A 17,901-nucleotide genomic window follows, 5' to 3' on the forward strand; every position below is an offset into this window, starting at 1 on the left:
TGTTTCCGTTATGTGTTAGAGCTTAATTTTTTTTTAATGTTCTCTTCTAATATTGTCAGGGTAAGCAAAGACTGATGGTTAGTACAGTATATGATTGATATTAAAATGTTATTTCCTTCATGTTGAGTGTCATTGTGATGTTGTGGGTGACTGCAAGTTACTTCTATTGAGATACAGAATAAAAGGTGTTGTGGTAAAAGATGCTGTGATGTAGCTTTCTTGTCATGCAGCTTAATCAAACCACGGAGATGAAAAACTATAGGGAAAATTATTCTGGATCAGCTCTAAGGAGTAGCTGAAACAGCGCTGGGCTTTATTTGTTCTACAGGCCAGGGATTCCATACTTTTTAGCCTTGCCCCCTGGCCCAGATCTCCAAGGGAACCCGAAGGAACTACACAAAATGAGACGGATGGAAATTTTATTCTCCCAGGGAGGCTGAAGAGAAATAATTCATGCATGTGTCTGATGACCATATTGTGAAATTAACGTAATTGCTTCACTCCTAATTTTGTATTGCCACATTGGAATACAGATTTCTAAATCATGTTTTTTTCTATTTTTTGTTTGCATGAAATAGCTTTTTGACACATAATCCCACCTTATCCTGGAGCAGCAATTAGACTATTTAACAACAACAACAATAACAATAGGAAGAAGAAGAAGAATAGTGCTCACTTTGAACTACCCTACATTACCCCCAAGTCTTAATCTTGTGATCTGCCTTTAGCACTTTATCCATCAACCCTATTCTTTGGCAAGTGATTTGCGCCAGTCACTGCCCGAATTCAGAACTGTGCACTACACAGACCATTGAAGGTTGTTAGATGTTTGCTATGTTTTGTATTCTGTGATTGTTTTATATTATTGAAATGTTTTTATTAATTTTGTTGTTATATTTTATTTTAACTATGTGGAGGCGGGGTAGAAAAATAAGGATGATGATGATAATAATAATAATAATAATAATAATAATAATAATAATAACTGGGTGCACTGCCTAAAGACCTTGGTCTGCACTTAAACACAATCAGCGCTGACAAAATTACCATCTGCCAGCTGCAAATGGCCCCCTTACTGGGATCTGCACACATTATTCACCGATACAGCACACAGTCCTAGATACTTGGGAAGTGTCCGACGTGTGATTCAATACAATAGCCAGCAGAGTGAGCTTGTTTGCTGTGGACTCATCTTGTTGTGTTTCAAATAATAATAATATGGAATGCCTCTCCCCGCAAAGGGTCTCAGCGTGGTTTACATTCAAAAAAGGCAAACATTAAATGCCTCAAATAAGTACCAACAGTTCAAAAATAAATACAGAATATTTATTTATTTTATTTATTTATGACATTTATATGCTGCCCTTCTCACCCCGAAGGGGACTCGGAGCGGCATACAAGATATATATATATATATATATATATATATATATATATATATATATATATATACACACACACACATACAATATATTATTAGCATAGTACAATATCAGTATTAAATATTACACAATATTAAATAATGCACAATAACAGTAACCTTATAATAAAACAATTAATAATCAAAAACAAAATATAAACAATCTGTTAGAACATAGTGAACTAAAACATGAATAAACATTAAGACATATACCCTAAACAACAATTAATCTGTTTAGTAAAAGTGAAACTTGGATTCTTCTCCCTCCCTCCCTCCCTCCCTCCCTCCTGCTCTTTTAAAAAAGCAAGTTGGAAAGGTAGGAAAGTGCCAGGTATTTGGAATATTTCATCTATTAAAATGCAAAGCAGTGTAACTGGATTAAATAGCTAGGATGCATATGTGCAGCCCCCTTAAAGGTAGTCTCTTTATTTGAAAACAAATGAACAAAAATTAAGAAAACCCCATAGCCCATTTCACACAATATGGCAAGAGGGAGCTAATAATGTTTTAGGAAGTGGTCACATGCTATTGATCTTCTCAGAGTTAAATAGAGGGCAAAATGTTCCTTTTCTCTTGCAAGAACTCACTTTTGTGAAAAAATTTAAGGTTATATGAAGTACGGATATGTCTGCAAATACACACACACATACAGATGCATGCACACACAACACACTTCAAAAGAATCCTCCCCCACTCAAAAAATAATCATTCTCCTTGAAAATAATATTTTCTTGAGCATCTGTGGAAATGGAATTAAATCTGATGCACTGTCTCTGATGTTAGGTAGTTTTTCTTTTGACTTCACTCAGAACTGAATCAGGCCTTTAAAATCTTGGCACCAGTAATGAGGAACTCCTGTTATTAATTTACCAGTTGATCTTTACGTCTGTTAGATGTTCTTTCCACAAGACCTCGATTACCAGCTGGCTGTGTAGGCTAGGCACAAAATAATCCATAGGGTGTGTGTGTGTGGTTTGCCCAAGTTAGTTATTTTTTTAATGGCTCTTACTTGAGTGACTGAAGTAAGTTTGGAGTTGGCAGCCAGCGCAGTTAGCACTGAGCTATGGAATTTTTGGACCAAATAAATCCTCCTTCTCCGTATGACTGCCCCCTGGGGTAGGAAAAACTCATAGCCTAGTTGGTGCCTTGACACATTTTAGCTCAATTACCTCATTTTATGAAGTTTTAATGGTTTCAGGACTACGTGAAAGCAAGAACGTTTCTCCACCTGTCTGTCTTTCTCTCTCCCACTCCCTCCCTCTTTCTCTGTGTGTTTTGGAATCAGTTGTAACCCTCTGTAATGCTTTGAAAGAGTTTGGCAGGGCAAACTGGAAGAGCAGTTCCAAAAAGCAATGACAAACGCTAACCTAACTTAAAAGAATGCTGCTTCAGTAAATACTTGTATAGGCATACCTCAATTGATAAAGCCCCCTGACAAGCACATTTCCTATTACAATGACTTTTTATGGCCACTTAACTTTTTTTCCTCATTGTCTATCCAGCTAAACATATTTTTATCAGCATTGGCAAGATGGCGAGAGAGGGGTGGAGGAACACAGACTTTCAGTGTGGATTTGCAGCAGTGCATATGCAATGAACAATTCATTTAAGCTTTAGTGGGAAACAATGGGATTCTCCTTGTCAGCAACAGGCAAGGTGAGCAGCAACCTCCAAAATCCTTGACCAAACATGCATGACCAGTAAAACAGAGAAAAAGAAGAAAGCAGATAAGTCTGCATCAGTAGCTCCCTCCCAGCTTGTTAAAAAAACACAGATATACCAGTTTAGTCCACAAAAATATTTTTAAAAGGTTAGTGCAAAACAAAAAAAAATCCCATGAAGGATTATAGACTAAACAGTATTGAATATATTTTTGTTTACTTATGTTGATATGGTTGGTTTATTTCTCATGTGCATATCGTTAGTTTTGGATAAAACATGTCCAAGCTACTCTTCTTTCTTTTCCTCCTCCTCCTCTTGTGGTGTTATTTCTGCCTCTGGTACCAAAGTTTCCGTTACAGCCAGGATCAGAGCTACTTTATTAAGTTAAATATACCTGCAATTATAACGCAAGGCTTTGCAACAATTCCTTGAGCCAATTAGAAAAAGCTTATAAACTCTTTTTTTAAATTATCTGTCTATGATAATGATGAGTTAAAGATACTATTTTCCATGCTTAATGTGGTGTGTGTGGTATTATCTAGTTCTGGCTATGCCTTAGAAAGAGAAAAAGCAGTTTTGGTGATGCCTAGGACAAGCCAAAGAAGAATGGTCCTCTTAATTTTTTCAGGCTGCTTCATGACCATTGATGTCTTTGAGTGAGCAAAAGGAGGTCACCTAGCTTGACTCTGGGTTTGTTCTGTACTGGGCATTTCGTATCCACCAGATTCTGCGTTCACAGATTCCACCATTTTGAAAATACCCTTCCTCCAAAGAAATGTGAGGAGCCCCTGGTGGCGCAGTGGGTTAAACCGCTGAGCTGCTGAACTTGCTGATCAAAAGGTCACAGGTTTGAACTGGGGGAGAGGCATGAGCTCCCTCTGTTAGCCCTAGCTTCTGCCAACCTAGCAGTTTGAAAACATGCAAATGTGAGTAATCAATAGGTACCACTCTGGCGGGAAGGTAATGGCGCTCCATGCAGTCATGCCAGCCACATGACCTTGGAGGTGTCTATGGACAACTCCAACACTTTGGCTTAGAAAGGGAGATGAGCACCACACCTCAGCGTCAGACACCACTTAACTTCATGCCAGGGGGAAACCTTTACCTTTACCTAAAGAAATATGAATGAGTTGTTTATTGTACTAGCCTTAGGCCATGACATCAAAGAATATACAACTTTTAAAAGTACAGTACATACTTTCCATTATGAACCCAAAAGCTTATTCTATAAACTAGCTCTTTCAAATTACAGTAGCAGTGTAAAAAGAAATGTAAAAAGCAAGCCTTGGTTTTGCAATTTTTAAAATAAGGAACTCTATTACTGCACCATTATAATGGGACTTGAACATTCATGGATTTTGGTGTGCATTGGGTTCTTGAACTAAAACTCCAGTGGATATCAAGTGCATTGTATAATAATTTGCTAGTGAAAGAGCCCATGGAATAAATTTTATAATTTCATAATTACAACCCAGTATGGGACCAGCAAAACTTTGACCATTGATGTGTTTTGGATTGCAGCTCCCACAATCATTTCGTTGCTTTTGGCTATGCTGAGTCAGGCTGGTGGGAGTTGTAGATTACAACAACTGGATGGTCACCTGGTCCCCCATCCTTTCCTTAAGATTGCCCTGAGTGAGTGAAAAGCTATGGCTGGGTTCCTCACAACCTCTGAGGATGCTTGCCATAGATGCAGGCGAAATGTCAGGAGATAATGCTTCTAGAACATGCCCATACAGACCCAAAAAACCTACAACAACCCAGTGATTCCAACCATGAAAGCCTTTGACAATACAAACTATGGCATTTCCTTTCATAACATTTCAGAAAAGTAGGCAACATTTCATGGTGGAAGTTACTTTTATATGTGCTCTATAAAGCTAGTAGGACATTCTTCAGAGAAGGAAACTTTCTCCCTTTACACAGTTACACACAATTTGGTTATGCCCAGATGTGATCTTTTGAAACATGTGTTTTGTAGGGCCACTTTTTAAAAAGTTCATGGAGCAATGGTAAGCTGAATCCACTAGATGGCAGTATGCGTAGATCCTTGTTTGAAGCCACTTTCTTTTTAAATAAATCAGTGTATGTATGCACATTTAGTATGCTTTCAAAAAGATCTACATAGTTAAGTGGTACAGTGAGATGGCTCATATACAGTCTTAATTATCTGACACATGAGTTCCAGGGAGCAGTTATTTTAGAAAATTAAATGTTCAGTCATATGGGGGCGGGACCCTTTAACCCGTTTTCTGTTGGTCTAATATCACATTGAGATCAGCTGCTGCTACATTTTGAGAATCCATTTTTGTTTTGGTTTCCAGAACATCTACAACGGAAATCTGGGCCATGCAAATTTTACGTCCACCATGTGAGAACCCTGCATTCAGTTTTAAAACTGGGTCAGAAAATACGTTCTGTTTCCTGCACTCATTCCGCTCTTTCTGTTGACTAGGAAGGTTTATAATGACAACAGAGGCATGAACAAATGTACACTGTTCCATGTTTCCAATCTTAGGGAGCAGTGAAATGCACACACATGAACTTTACTATGAGCACAGGGAGTTGAGAGTGAAGGACCAGTGCCTGCTGTGCATGTCTCCCAATCCTTCAAGTTAAAATGAGGATTGAATAGCACTCATGGAGAATAATGAATAGAGTATTTGTTTCAAATGGAGGTAACCTTCATTCAATTAATTATGAAACTCAGTTCATGGCCAGTGCAGCCTACCTCACAAAGTTGTTGTGATGATAAAATGAGGGCAGGAAGGGAACAATACAAACTTATTTGAGTTTCCTGGGGGAAGGACAGGATAAATAATCATAATTATTGACATTACACCGACACATAGAGGACTAAGCACACTATCTTGGGCAGTTTCTTATTTACCACCATCTTTGATTATGTCCTCAGAGTTGAATTATAAACTGTTATTAATTTTATTTTTTTGGGGCAGTGAGAAAAATATTGAAGTATTGAAAGATATTCTTTTGTCTTTACTAAGAATGCTGGAGCAAGGAAGCAGTCCTAGAGCTTACCTTTTTTTTAAAAGCTTGTGTTTAATTTATCATGCTACCAGTAGGCCAAACTAGATGAAAGGGACAGACTGTGTCTTATCCACATCCAAGGCAATTTCATGGGGCATAGAAAAGTTGTTTGTCCAGTTTGAAAGTTATCTCTCATTGCTAAATGTCATCAGCACAGTGTAAATGCAGTGGATTACCTTGAGTTTCCAAAAACCAGCTGGCATTTGTGTAATGAAAACCTTTGAGCAACAGCTATGATTACCATTCCAGAGTTAACTCTTTATGTTTTGAGTCATAACTATTAGAATAGCAGATGCCTTCCTAATGAGTATCAGTATTTTTCTGTTTTCCAGATTACTGTGTCTTGCAATGAATTGTTAAGATCTTGAAAAGCATTGCACTCAGCATTGTATTTTTGTTGTGGTTTTCCTATACCACAGAGTATTCTAATGATTGTATGAACATTAAATTGGATGAGGTTGCAATTCCTACTTCTCTTTTTATCTTAGTCATCTCTCTGTCTAGCATCCTGGTGAATCAAATGCAGAAATACTAGTTTTGCCCTTCTCTGCTTATTCATTTGCCTTGTTGCCTCTCCCTCTGTGTACAGTGGCTGATGGTTAAAATAAACTAGACTTGGCCTGACTTGACTTGACTACTACCTCCTCTGGCTGGGAACCAAAATATCCCCAGCAGGTTGCCTGGGACAGGAAAAGGATGTGCCCCTTATTTCTCTGGTACCTTTCAGCAGGCTGCTTTGGTCCTTAGCCAGAGAAGAAAGGATACAGTAGTAACACAAGGCAGCCAAACTTCTATGTCTCAGGAGAAGATTGAGGAACATTTCAGCAATATGTTGGTACAAAGTGAGATAAGAAGATTGACGTACAGGAAATGGAATTTTTATTTATATTGCAGGAAGACTAATTTAATTTAAAGGTTAGTATCCATGTCCTGATAGTAAAATCAGTGAACCAATGGAAGCACTGCAGTATAATAAATTGAAATTTACAAGCATCTCATGGTGATGACCACCAACCATGCTGCAGTGCCACATCTGCAATAATGTTAATGTTTTACCCATGGTTTGCAAGAAACTAACTGCAGGTTAGCATTAAAATTATTATATCAAGTTGGTTTCAAAAAGGAAGTGTGGAAATACATGCAGAGGAGAACCAGTGGAGAATGAAAAAGCCCAAGGTTTACTCCAAACTTCCTGTCCATTATGTGTTGTATTGCGTTATATTGTACATGTTGAGTGTCCTTTAACTAGAATGTGGTATGTGTACCCCCATAACCTTTATAATGTTTTTTTTTTTTAAAAAAATCAAAAACAGAAAAGTGCATTAAAGCATTCTCCATTTTACCTACGATGATAGTTTCCTCTGACAGAGTGAAGAATGTATTTGTTTGTTAGGAGTGCATAAGGGTTGGATGTCATGGGATTGAATGATCATTGTTGCTTGAATGGGAAGTTTGTTTTCTCAGGAACTCCATATGTACAGTGAAATACTGAATAGAGGCAAGCACACTTAAATGTTGTCAAAAGCAATTATAGAATGCCAGCCACCCATCATGAACAAAATGCAAGTTTCTTTTTTTTCTTTTTCTTTTTGCAAACTGTCTCTTTATATCCAAACTAGGTCCTGAAGACCGTTGTTGGTATTGATTAGAATTGATCCATTGAGTCAGTTGAATTTACATAAATGTTGATCTATCAGGTCAGAAGATAATTTAATGTGTGTTTCTCAAACTCTGCTTCTCCGGGTGTTTTGGACTTCAGCATCCTGAAATCTCAGCCAGCTTACCAGTGGTTAGGAATTGTGGGAGCTGAAGTCCAAAACATCTGGAGGAGCACAGTTTGAGAAACTCTGATTTAAAGGAATGACAGGCTTGGAGTTGGATTCAGAAAAAATGTTAAATGTGTCCTTGTTGGCGAGCTCCTCCTACTGGTGGGAGTTGCCATGTCAGTTATCTGACAGCATTTTTTTTTTTTTGTCATGACAGGAGTGACTTGAGAAACTGCAAGTCGCTTCTAGTGTGAGAGAACTGGCAGTCTGCAAGGACATTACCCTGGAGATGCCAGGATGTTTTTGATGTTTTACCATACTTGTGGGAGGCTTCTCTCATGTCACCGCATGGGGAACTGGAGCTGACAGAGGGAGCTCATCCGTGTGCTCTTTCCAGATTAGAACCTGTGACCTGTTGGTCTTCAGTCCTACCAGCACAAGGGTTTAACCTACTGCGTCACTGGCGGCTCCTCAGCATTTATTAGAAACTTACTTTTGAATGATTAGCCAGGGTTCTGTAGAATTCTTGCTTTCCATTTTGTGAAAATGAGACAAATAAATCACAACTGTACCAAATTTTTGAAAATTAAGTTTTGTTGATACACAAAGAAGCTTTGGATATATAGGTAAGTGGAGTTTTCCCTCTCTTTTTCTCTGTTCTCTTTCCCCTGTCAACTTTCCTTCATGAAAACAATTAAGTGGACACCAAATATGTGATTTAGTCCCCTTTCCCCAAAAGCAGAACAGTTTGGGATTTATATATTTGGAGTTTTGGATAAGGGAGGATCAACCTGTACTGCTATCTGTTATTTTCCAGGGAAGAGTTGCCTTGGTGCTTTAGGTACAACCATAAATATTCAAATAATTTTTGTCACTAAATATTGTCAAAAGCATGGCTTATTAAACTTTTCCTACTATTACTCATTTCCATCTGAGAAATATTTATGGAATCCCAGATACATAGATATATAAAATTGTAGAAAAATCTAACATTTTCTGCAAGGCTTACTAAACAGGCTGATTTTCCTTTTTATAAAGTACAGCTGAAGCATTTTCTGCAGAGTTAACTGTAAGTGCTGCACATTCTTGCTTACAAATTCATGTAAATGTCTAAAATAGCTACTAGGTTTATTGTTACCAATTTTTTGTGGCTCCAACTTGAATCCAAGAGGGCCCCAATTGGGTTCAAGGCCCATAGTTTAAGAAGCAGTGGTCTGTGAAGCACTTTTCTCCACGCCTCCCCCAAAATAACTGGAGATTTTTTCAGCATTCTGTTGTTTTGTTTTCCAGTGCATTCACACGTAATTGAGGGGATATATGGAGAAAACAATTTACTGTAAGAATAAATCTGTATTATAGTACTTTCAGAGTATTACCAGAAAAGCAAATAGACTAATTGCTTAATTAAGGAATAAAGAAACATTAGGATTAACATCTTGCCTAGGCTCCAAATCTAGCTAGTAATTAATTGCTAGTAAATCCTAAACTCAGACATTTCATTACCATTACCCTTAACAGTGTTGATAATTCAATTAACAGAAAATATTGTAGTTTTACATGTTGTGTTAAGGTTTTTTTCTGTGTTTTCTTCAGATTTGAAATGCAAGAAAATTGCAGTTTAAAGACCATTCCTTTAATAAAAATGAATAATATAGGTATGTGTATGGTAGCTTATGCCGTGATTAATTCCAGCATCTTGGGCTTTAAATAGCAGAGTGTTGTACTTAAAACATAGATCGTGTGGGAATCCTGTACTACCATCATTTATAACATGATAATCCCACTATAACTGATAAGGCTGCCTTCTCTGGAATCCTAGGTTGAAAACCCCATTGCCAAAGAAATAAGAACAGTCTCCTGAAGTTTAGAGAAAACGAGGCTGGAAAAAAGGCATGACCAGGCTATTTGTTTCTGAGTGAACTAGTGTTAAATGTATTGTCAAAGGCTTTCATGGCTGGAATCACTGGGTTGTTGTAGGTTTTTCAGGCTATATGGCCATGTTCTAGAAGCATTCTCTCCTGACGTTTTGCCTGCATCGATGGCAGGCATCCTCAGAGGTTCTGAGGATGCTTGCCACTGATGCAGGTAAAACGTCAGAAGAGAATGCTTCTAGAACATGGCCATATAGCCCAAAAAACCTACAACAACCCAGAACTAGTGTTAATTTTATTTTATGTATTAAAATATTTATGTTCTGCCTTACTATAATTCTCCTAAAAGCAACATAACCTAGGGTCTGAGATTTTTGGAGTAGTGCTTGGAAATACCTGGAAAGCACCAGGTTGTCCACCCCAGTTGTTCAAGATCAAATGTGATTTAAAGTGTCTGATATGAAATCCCTTGAGGAACTTGATCCAAGTACCTGTTTACTTGGGGATTAAGGCTCACTGTTGACCTTGCTCTCATAGTTATATGTTTAGGTAGGCTTGAAGTCTTTACTTTCCTTTAATAAGTGAAGAGTGCATGTGCTTTTCACAAAATCTTGTGTTCTGTGTTCTGTATGGATTCTGTATGAATCTATCACTTTTTCACACACATACACCATATGCATTATTATAACATCATACTCAACTCTGCCAATATTATTATCCCTTGTCAAGTCTGTTTCTTGTTCGTCATATCCTCAAGAGCTTTTAGAATTGAAAACTTCAGTTGAATGTAAAGACCACAAAAGCTATTGGTCATCTAAAACCTGTTGTACCTATAGCTCACTGAGCGTTAATGCCAGACTATGTGGAAGTTTTGTACACCTTGATGTGCCAAGCAGGATCAATCCCTGAATGCTTTAGTCAGTCCTTTCATTGCAAAATCTGCTGTGCTAATACAGTCCAGATTACTATGTACTGCATTCCCCTTCCTCCCTGTTTTCTCTTTGTACTCAAATCAACACACATCAGCTAAATTATCTCTTTGTGGCGACATTGTCTTCCTCCTCTTAGGTCTGTACTTTTGCTGTTTCTTGCTTTTATCTCAATCTAAGGAGCCCCAGGTGGTGCAATGGGTCTGAAGACCGACAGGACTGAAGACCGACAGGTCAGAGGCTCAAATCCAGGGAGAGTGTGGATGAGCTCCCTCTGTCAGCTCCAGCTCCCCATGCAAGGACATGAGGGAAGTCTCCCACAAGGATGGCAAAACATCAAAAACATGTGGGCGTCCCCTGGGCAATGTCCTTGTAGATGGCCAATTTTCTCACACCAGAAGCAACTTGCAGTTTTTCAAGTCGCTCTTGACACAGAAAAAAAAATCTCAGTCTAAAACCACAGCATTTTATTTTAAGGGGTGACTCATCTTTCTGCCCTTGACTCTTTCTGCCCTCTTTATTTCCTGTCTTGTGCTCTGGGTTCTGTATAAGCTCTTCCACTTTTCGTCTCTTTTGTCTTCTATTCCCTTTCAAGTAATGTGCTCCATGGCCTTGGAACAGTATGGTTCCCGACATCCATCAACCCCCTGTCCTCTTCCAAATCGACTTTTGGCCAGACTCTTGCTCAAACTTCCTTCCAGCTATATAAGGACTAATATAAGCATTCACTGGAGGAGATGGCATTTAACTCATTGTGAGAATAATGCAATCTGTCTTTCCCATTTTTTCAATGGAAGCATTTTTGGAATCAGAAACTACTACATGCAAATCTTGCCACTGTTGGAAGTAACTCTGTTGATGGACCTCCTGATGGTGCAGCGGGTTAAACCACTGAGCAGCTCAACTTGCTAACTGAAAGGTTGGCAGTTCGACTCTGGGGAGCAGGGTGAGCTCCCACTGTTAGGCCAACCTAACAATTCGAAAACATGCAAATGTGAGTACATAAATAGGTACTGCTTCTGTGGGAAGGTAACGATGTCCTGTGCAGTCATGCTGGCCCACACCCTTGGAGACAATACTGGCTCTTTGGCTTAGAAATGGAGATAAGCACCACCCCCAGAGTTAGATATGACTGGAATTAATGTCAGGAGAAACTACCTTTTTAATCTTACAAGAGCAGATGTTACCATTATATAGTCCAGATTTTTAAAAAAGAGCATTTGAAAAGTAATTTGTTTCAGTTGCTCAACACTGTTGTCAAGCCTTGTTGTTTTGTTTGTTATTATGATATGGCCTAAGTGCCAATGAAGAAAATTACTACTACTACTACTACTACTACTACTACTGTTGCAATGCTGAAAGGATGTGCTTCTTGCTGACGCCATTTGTTGGTTTTCCCATTATTTTCTGTTAACCGGGCTGAAGGTTTCGAATTAGTTAAACCGTGGCAGAAAACTTGGAAAAAATAAATGTCCCTTTAAAAGTTACATTTGAAAGTTACAAGAAAACACCACTTATTTCATCTCTTCTAATCACTGCATCATTTTTGAAATGCAACTTGGTTATATTCCCCTTAGCTCAAAAGATAGCTCTAGAGGTGCCTCTCTTATTTGCAACTTATCATTTCCAAGCTGTGGTACAGCACAGGTATTTCCATGCATAAAATGCACAGTGCTTAAAACTTTCTAGCACAATTGGTCAGATTATTTGGAGGTTTTTCTCATGTATATGAACAACCAGAAGACTGTAAAGCTGTTGTTTCTTAAATTAGCTGAAGCAGATACCTCAGGATTAGTGATGATTCAAAGCTATTAATGTGCTATCTAGGTATTTTTGGTCTGGCGGTGGCATTATAAATAGGAAGGCTTAATGGCATAATTAGATGAAGAAGAACACAGAGTTGTCTATAGATGTTTAAATGGTTGTGGTGAAGAAGAAATGGCATGTGTCTTACTTGGGGGTAAGCCATACATTTATTATTGTTATTGTTGTTGTTGTTGTTGTTGTTATTATTATTATTATTATTGCATTGTATTTATTTTTATCCTGCTTTCCTCTCCTAAAAGAGAACTAAATGATCCCTGCTACAAAATTAAAACAATGAAAAGGCACTGTGTGCTGCTTAGATTATATTGAAATATGTTTTAGACTTAGCATCTGTGTTAATGTGCCTTTTCTTTTCATGTCAGGGATGACTTGAGAAATTGCAAGTCGATTCTGGTGTGAGAGAATTGGCTGTTTGCAAAGATATTGTCCAGGGGACACCTTGATGTTTTACCATCCTATGGGAGGCTTCTCTCATGTCCCCGCATGAGAAGCTGGAGCTGACAGATGGGAGCTCACCCCGCTCACTGGATTTGAACTGCTGACCTTTTGGATTTGACCCATTGCACCACCAGGACTCCTGTAAATGTGCTAAACATAGCATTGATAAGTTCACACGAAAAAAAAATTATATCACTGCATGCCCTGTTTTGCTGGAGAGACCAGAAATCTCACAGTGTTTTGATCTCTGTTTTGTTATGGCTCAATACCATATTGTAACCACACTTGGGAGAGAGCTTATGTTTACATGACAAATAAAAATTGTTATTTAAGCTGTTGGTTGCCTTTGACATAATGTATTGGGTAACTTTTGAAGCCCTTTAAAGCCAGAGTGTAGATGGTATCATAGTAATTATTTTGGGGCTATGAATACTTTAAAATCTTTTCCCAAAATTTCTTAGTCAAGGGTTATTAATGAGTGGTATTTGGAGTTTCATAATTGTATATATAATTCATAATGGATTATAGCCATGAATTACAAATAAACGATACCTCATATTATTTTCCTGTGCTTAAGATTTAACTTGTTTGTGACCACTTGGTATCCACTGGGGTTTGATTCTACGATATGAGTTGATTTGATAATTTTATGCTTATGTTTTGCTTACTCTTTATGTTTTGGTGTTTTGTTACATGGAAACCACTCTGAGTCCCCATGGGGAGAAAGAGCAGTATATAAATAATAATGATGATGATGATGATGATGATGATGGTGATTATTATTATTATTATTATTATTATTATGTAGTAAAATAGTATCCCACTTTGTCGAATGGCAAGATAAGACTTGTTTTTGGAATTCTTTTTTCAAGCCATCAATGGTTGAATTTGTGGATACAGAATTCCTGGATATGGAGGGCTGACTGTATTTTAAAGCTGAAAATTAGTAAAATAGCCTTGGTGGTGCAATGGGTTAAACCCCTGTGCTCGCAAGACTGCTGACCAACATGTCAGTGGTTTGAATCTGGGGAGAATCTGTCAGCTCCAGCTCTCCATGTAGGGACATGAGAGAAGCCTCCCACAAGGATGGTAAAGCATCAAACATCCAGGCGTCCCTTTGGCAACATCCTTGCAGATGGCCAATTCTCTCACACCAGAAGCAACTTGCAGCTTCTCAAGTCGCTCCTGACATGGAAAAAAAAGTAAAATAGTTCCTTTACTTTCTCTCTGTCTTCTCTCTGTGTGAGTAAGGGTGAAAAAGAATTCCCATCAAATTTTGCTTTTTATTTTCCCATTAAAGGATACTATATTTCTAAAAATATATGAAACAAAAAAGTACAAATAAATGATGGATTAAACTGAGATGCCTTGCTAATCTCTTATGCCCCCACCCCTGCTCAGTCTAAATATACATGTTCAGTCAAGCAGCATTCCAAATAGTCATTTTTAAAGCATTTCAAACTGATGCCATAATTTATAAAGAATCTAACCATCATATCAGAAAAATGACTTTCCCAAAGAAACACCCTTGTCCCAACAATTTTAACAAAGACTGGTTCTTAAAATAACTTGGGTGTAGAGTTCTATACAATTAGACTATTCAGTATCATGCCATGTCTCTTTGTTTCAAAGTCAATATATTCCCCCAGGATTAGTTACTCCTTGGCCATAATGCCAATGTGTGTTTCAAATTATTTCTTTCCACTGATAAAAAGGCAAAAACAGCAGATGGAGATGAGGAGGGAGAGGTAAAAAATGGCATGAGCTGTAGTTGCTAATTTTGTACAATAATGAATGGCCAATCTCTCAGGCTTTCAAATTACTTGCTTTGCCCATTTATATCCTGTTGAAACTTTGACCTCAGTCCAACTTAGTATTGATATCTAGATGTTCATATGTTGAGACATTCCCCCTGTTATCAATGTAGACAAAAACACTGCTATGAAGCTTTCCTTTGATATTCAGAGTCAGCTTCGAAGATACATAGGGTAAGATGGGGACAACAAGGCTGGACTACCATATTAAACAAGAAATGTTTGAGCATTTTTGTGGCAATCTTTCTCCCACCCTGGAGATTCCACAGATATATAAACTTCACTTGCCTAGTTTCCAACAGACCTCACAACCTCTGAGGATGTCTGCCATAGATGTGGGCAAAACGTCAGGAGAGAATGCTTCTGGAACATGTCCATACAGCTCAGAAAACTCACAACAACACAGTGATTCCAGCCATGAAAGCCTTCAACAACACAATCTTGCCACCTTTTTGAGAGGTATATTTATTTATCATGTCAGGAGCAAACCAAACAGTTTTATTGCATTAAAGAAAAAAAAACCCCACATACACAAAGTTTGCAAACTTGCTATTGTACCTTGGAGTGCCTCTGCTGTTGCTATAAGAAGGTCCTCCATTGTGCATGTGGCAGGGCTCAGGTTGCATTATAGTAGGTGGTTTGCTCTTCTCCCCACTTGCAGATGTCGTGGATTCCACTTTGTATCCCCATTTCTTAAGGTTGGCTCTGCATCTCATGGTCCCAGAGTGCAGTCTGTTCAGTGCCTTCCAAGTCGCCCAGTTTTCTGTGTGCCCAGGAGAGAGTCTCATTTGGTATGAGCAGTTGATTGACGTTCTGGGTTTGAGCCTGCCACTTTTGGACTCTCGCTTGCAGAGGTGTTCCAGCGAGTGTGTCTGTAGATCAGAACACTATTTCTTGATTTAAGTCGTTGGCATGCTGGCTGATATCCAAACAGGGGATGGGCTGGAGATGTTACTGCCTTGGTCCTTTCACTATTGGTTGCTACTTCTCGGTGGATGTCAGGTGGTGCAATACAGTATAATTTCTCCAGTGGTGTAGTGCGCAGACACCCCATGATAATGGGGCAGAGGGATTAAAATGAGGGAATTTCATCTCAGAATCCCCTTGCCCCCTGGAAATGTCCTTCAGGATCCAAATTTCTAACATATAGTAGCTCAAAATGCTAGTTGAGCATTTAGAAATTGAACATCCAAAGAATGAGGGAAAACATATTCCTAGGGGAATGCAAACAGCACAAATATAGGAATTTTATGTGTGAGTTATTTTCAATCCCTTCTCCACATCTCTTAAATGCAGGTAATTTGGGAACTGAAAGAAAATGTAATTGCACAGGCAGAATTATTAGTGGGACAAAGTCCTCATTTTGTGCTCACATATCCTGGAAATCCGTAAAATTGCCCTTGAAGGAAAAAATGATTAGCAGAAGGAAGGGAGCAAATTTTTGGAGTACTTTGAGTTTTCCAGTGGAAACTCTTTATGAAACAATTAGCTTCTTGTTTTTCATCCTTCTTTTTAAAAGTGAAATTGGGCACATCTGAACTGACCCCAAGGTGGCTGATCTACATCAGAGTAACATGAGGCAAGGCCACCTTAATGTGGCTTTCCCCTGAGCCAAAGTTGGAAAGTCTGAATTCTGCTACAGAATTTGAACTTTCCATCAATGTTGGGTCTATGGGGCAAATTGGGCCATTTTCCAAGCAGAATAGGCTGCAACTGTACCCACTGTCATCATGTGTTTCCTTGGATCAGGTGGACTGGGGGATATGATGGTAGTCCCCTTCCCCCCACCTTCCATGTTGCAACAGTCTCCAGCAAAACATGGATCACATGTTATGATGTCTGACAAAGTAATGGAAAGTGCTGGGAAGGGGGTTGATTGAGATTCCTGCTCTTCCTCTACACCTTGATGTCCTCATTCATGTTATGGTTGTGATGAAGAATGGGTAGGACTTCTGTCATGGCCGGAGGCTGCCATGACACAGGGAGGTGGGTGGGGAGAACAGTTAGGGAGACTATCCAGCAGTGCTGAACCAGGTGGTGGGGACTCCCTCCTGCCTCTACAGTGGCCAAGGAAGTTCCTGTGGGGACCTACCTGTTAGTGGCAGAGACAAGTGGTAGCAGCTGGTCTCCTCAGGTGGCATTGATACTCTCCACTCTCCAAAGAATGACCCTCGACTTATCTGTGGGTCATATCAAAATCATAATTTTGGTCCCTAAACCTGTCCGCAGCTTATTCATTATATATGTGTGTGTGTGTGTGTGTGTGTGTGTGTGAACCAAAACACAAAACACACCACCTAACAAATGTTTATTCCCATAAACAAATGTTTATTAATTGAGCCATTGAGAGTAGTAGTTTAAATTCTGTAAGCCCCCTTGAGTTGCCGTAAGGCTGAGAAAGGTGGGCTACAAATGCCACAAATAAATAAATAAAGTGTGGAAAAAATCAGGTGATGAGGAATAGAATCTTAGAATCATAGAGTTGGAAGAGACCACATGGACGATCTAGTCCAACCCCCTGCTATGCAGGAAAAGCACAAAGTTCTCCTGACAGATGGCCATCTAGCATGTGTTTAAAAGCCTCCAAGGAAGGAACTTCCACTACACTCAGAGCTAGAGAGTTCCACTGCTAATTCTGTACACCAGAGATCATTGGCCTGAGATAATTGAGAGTTATTTTAAAATCTCCATTATTATGGCTTCCCTGAAAGATCTGAATGGGAAAGAATTGAAAAGAGGCACATTTTCCTGTAATTCTCCTGAAACTTTTCTCCATTCTCTTATAGAACTAAAGCATTCAGGTGTATGTCTGTAGTCTTCCCTGAAGTTGCATTACTCTGTATTGGGATGGCTGGGGTAGAGGCTAAGGAGGAAAATTCAAGTGTTTCCCTTTACTTTCCCGACTACACTTTTCAAAATAATGGAACATTTTGTTGTAGTTCCTAATTTGCATTCATAATGTTGGAGAAGGGGCACTCTATTCTCTGGCCTTACCAAGTCCTGTTGAACTGTCATTCCCAGAAGTTGTAGCCACTCTTTCTCCTGCCGAGAAAAGCTGAAAGTTGCAGATTATTGAACTCTGCAAAGTCACAAAATTCCCATCAAACTGTATTTGAAATCTAGTGC

The 17,901-nt window shown here is 38.8% G+C and overlaps 1 protein-coding gene across 3 annotated transcripts in view; it reads left to right on the top strand.

Annotated features, from left to right (window-relative positions):
* COBLL1 (cordon-bleu WH2 repeat protein like 1) overlaps positions 1-17,901 on the top strand; it is a 117,016-nt gene that overhangs the window by 41,616 nt on the left and 57,499 nt on the right. The window lies entirely within an intron of this gene.

The sequence above is a fragment of the Anolis sagrei genome, chromosome 1 (genome assembly GCF_037176765.1).
Source record: "Anolis sagrei isolate rAnoSag1 chromosome 1, rAnoSag1.mat, whole genome shotgun sequence".
Taxonomy (NCBI): domain Eukaryota; kingdom Metazoa; phylum Chordata; class Lepidosauria; order Squamata; family Dactyloidae; genus Anolis; species Anolis sagrei.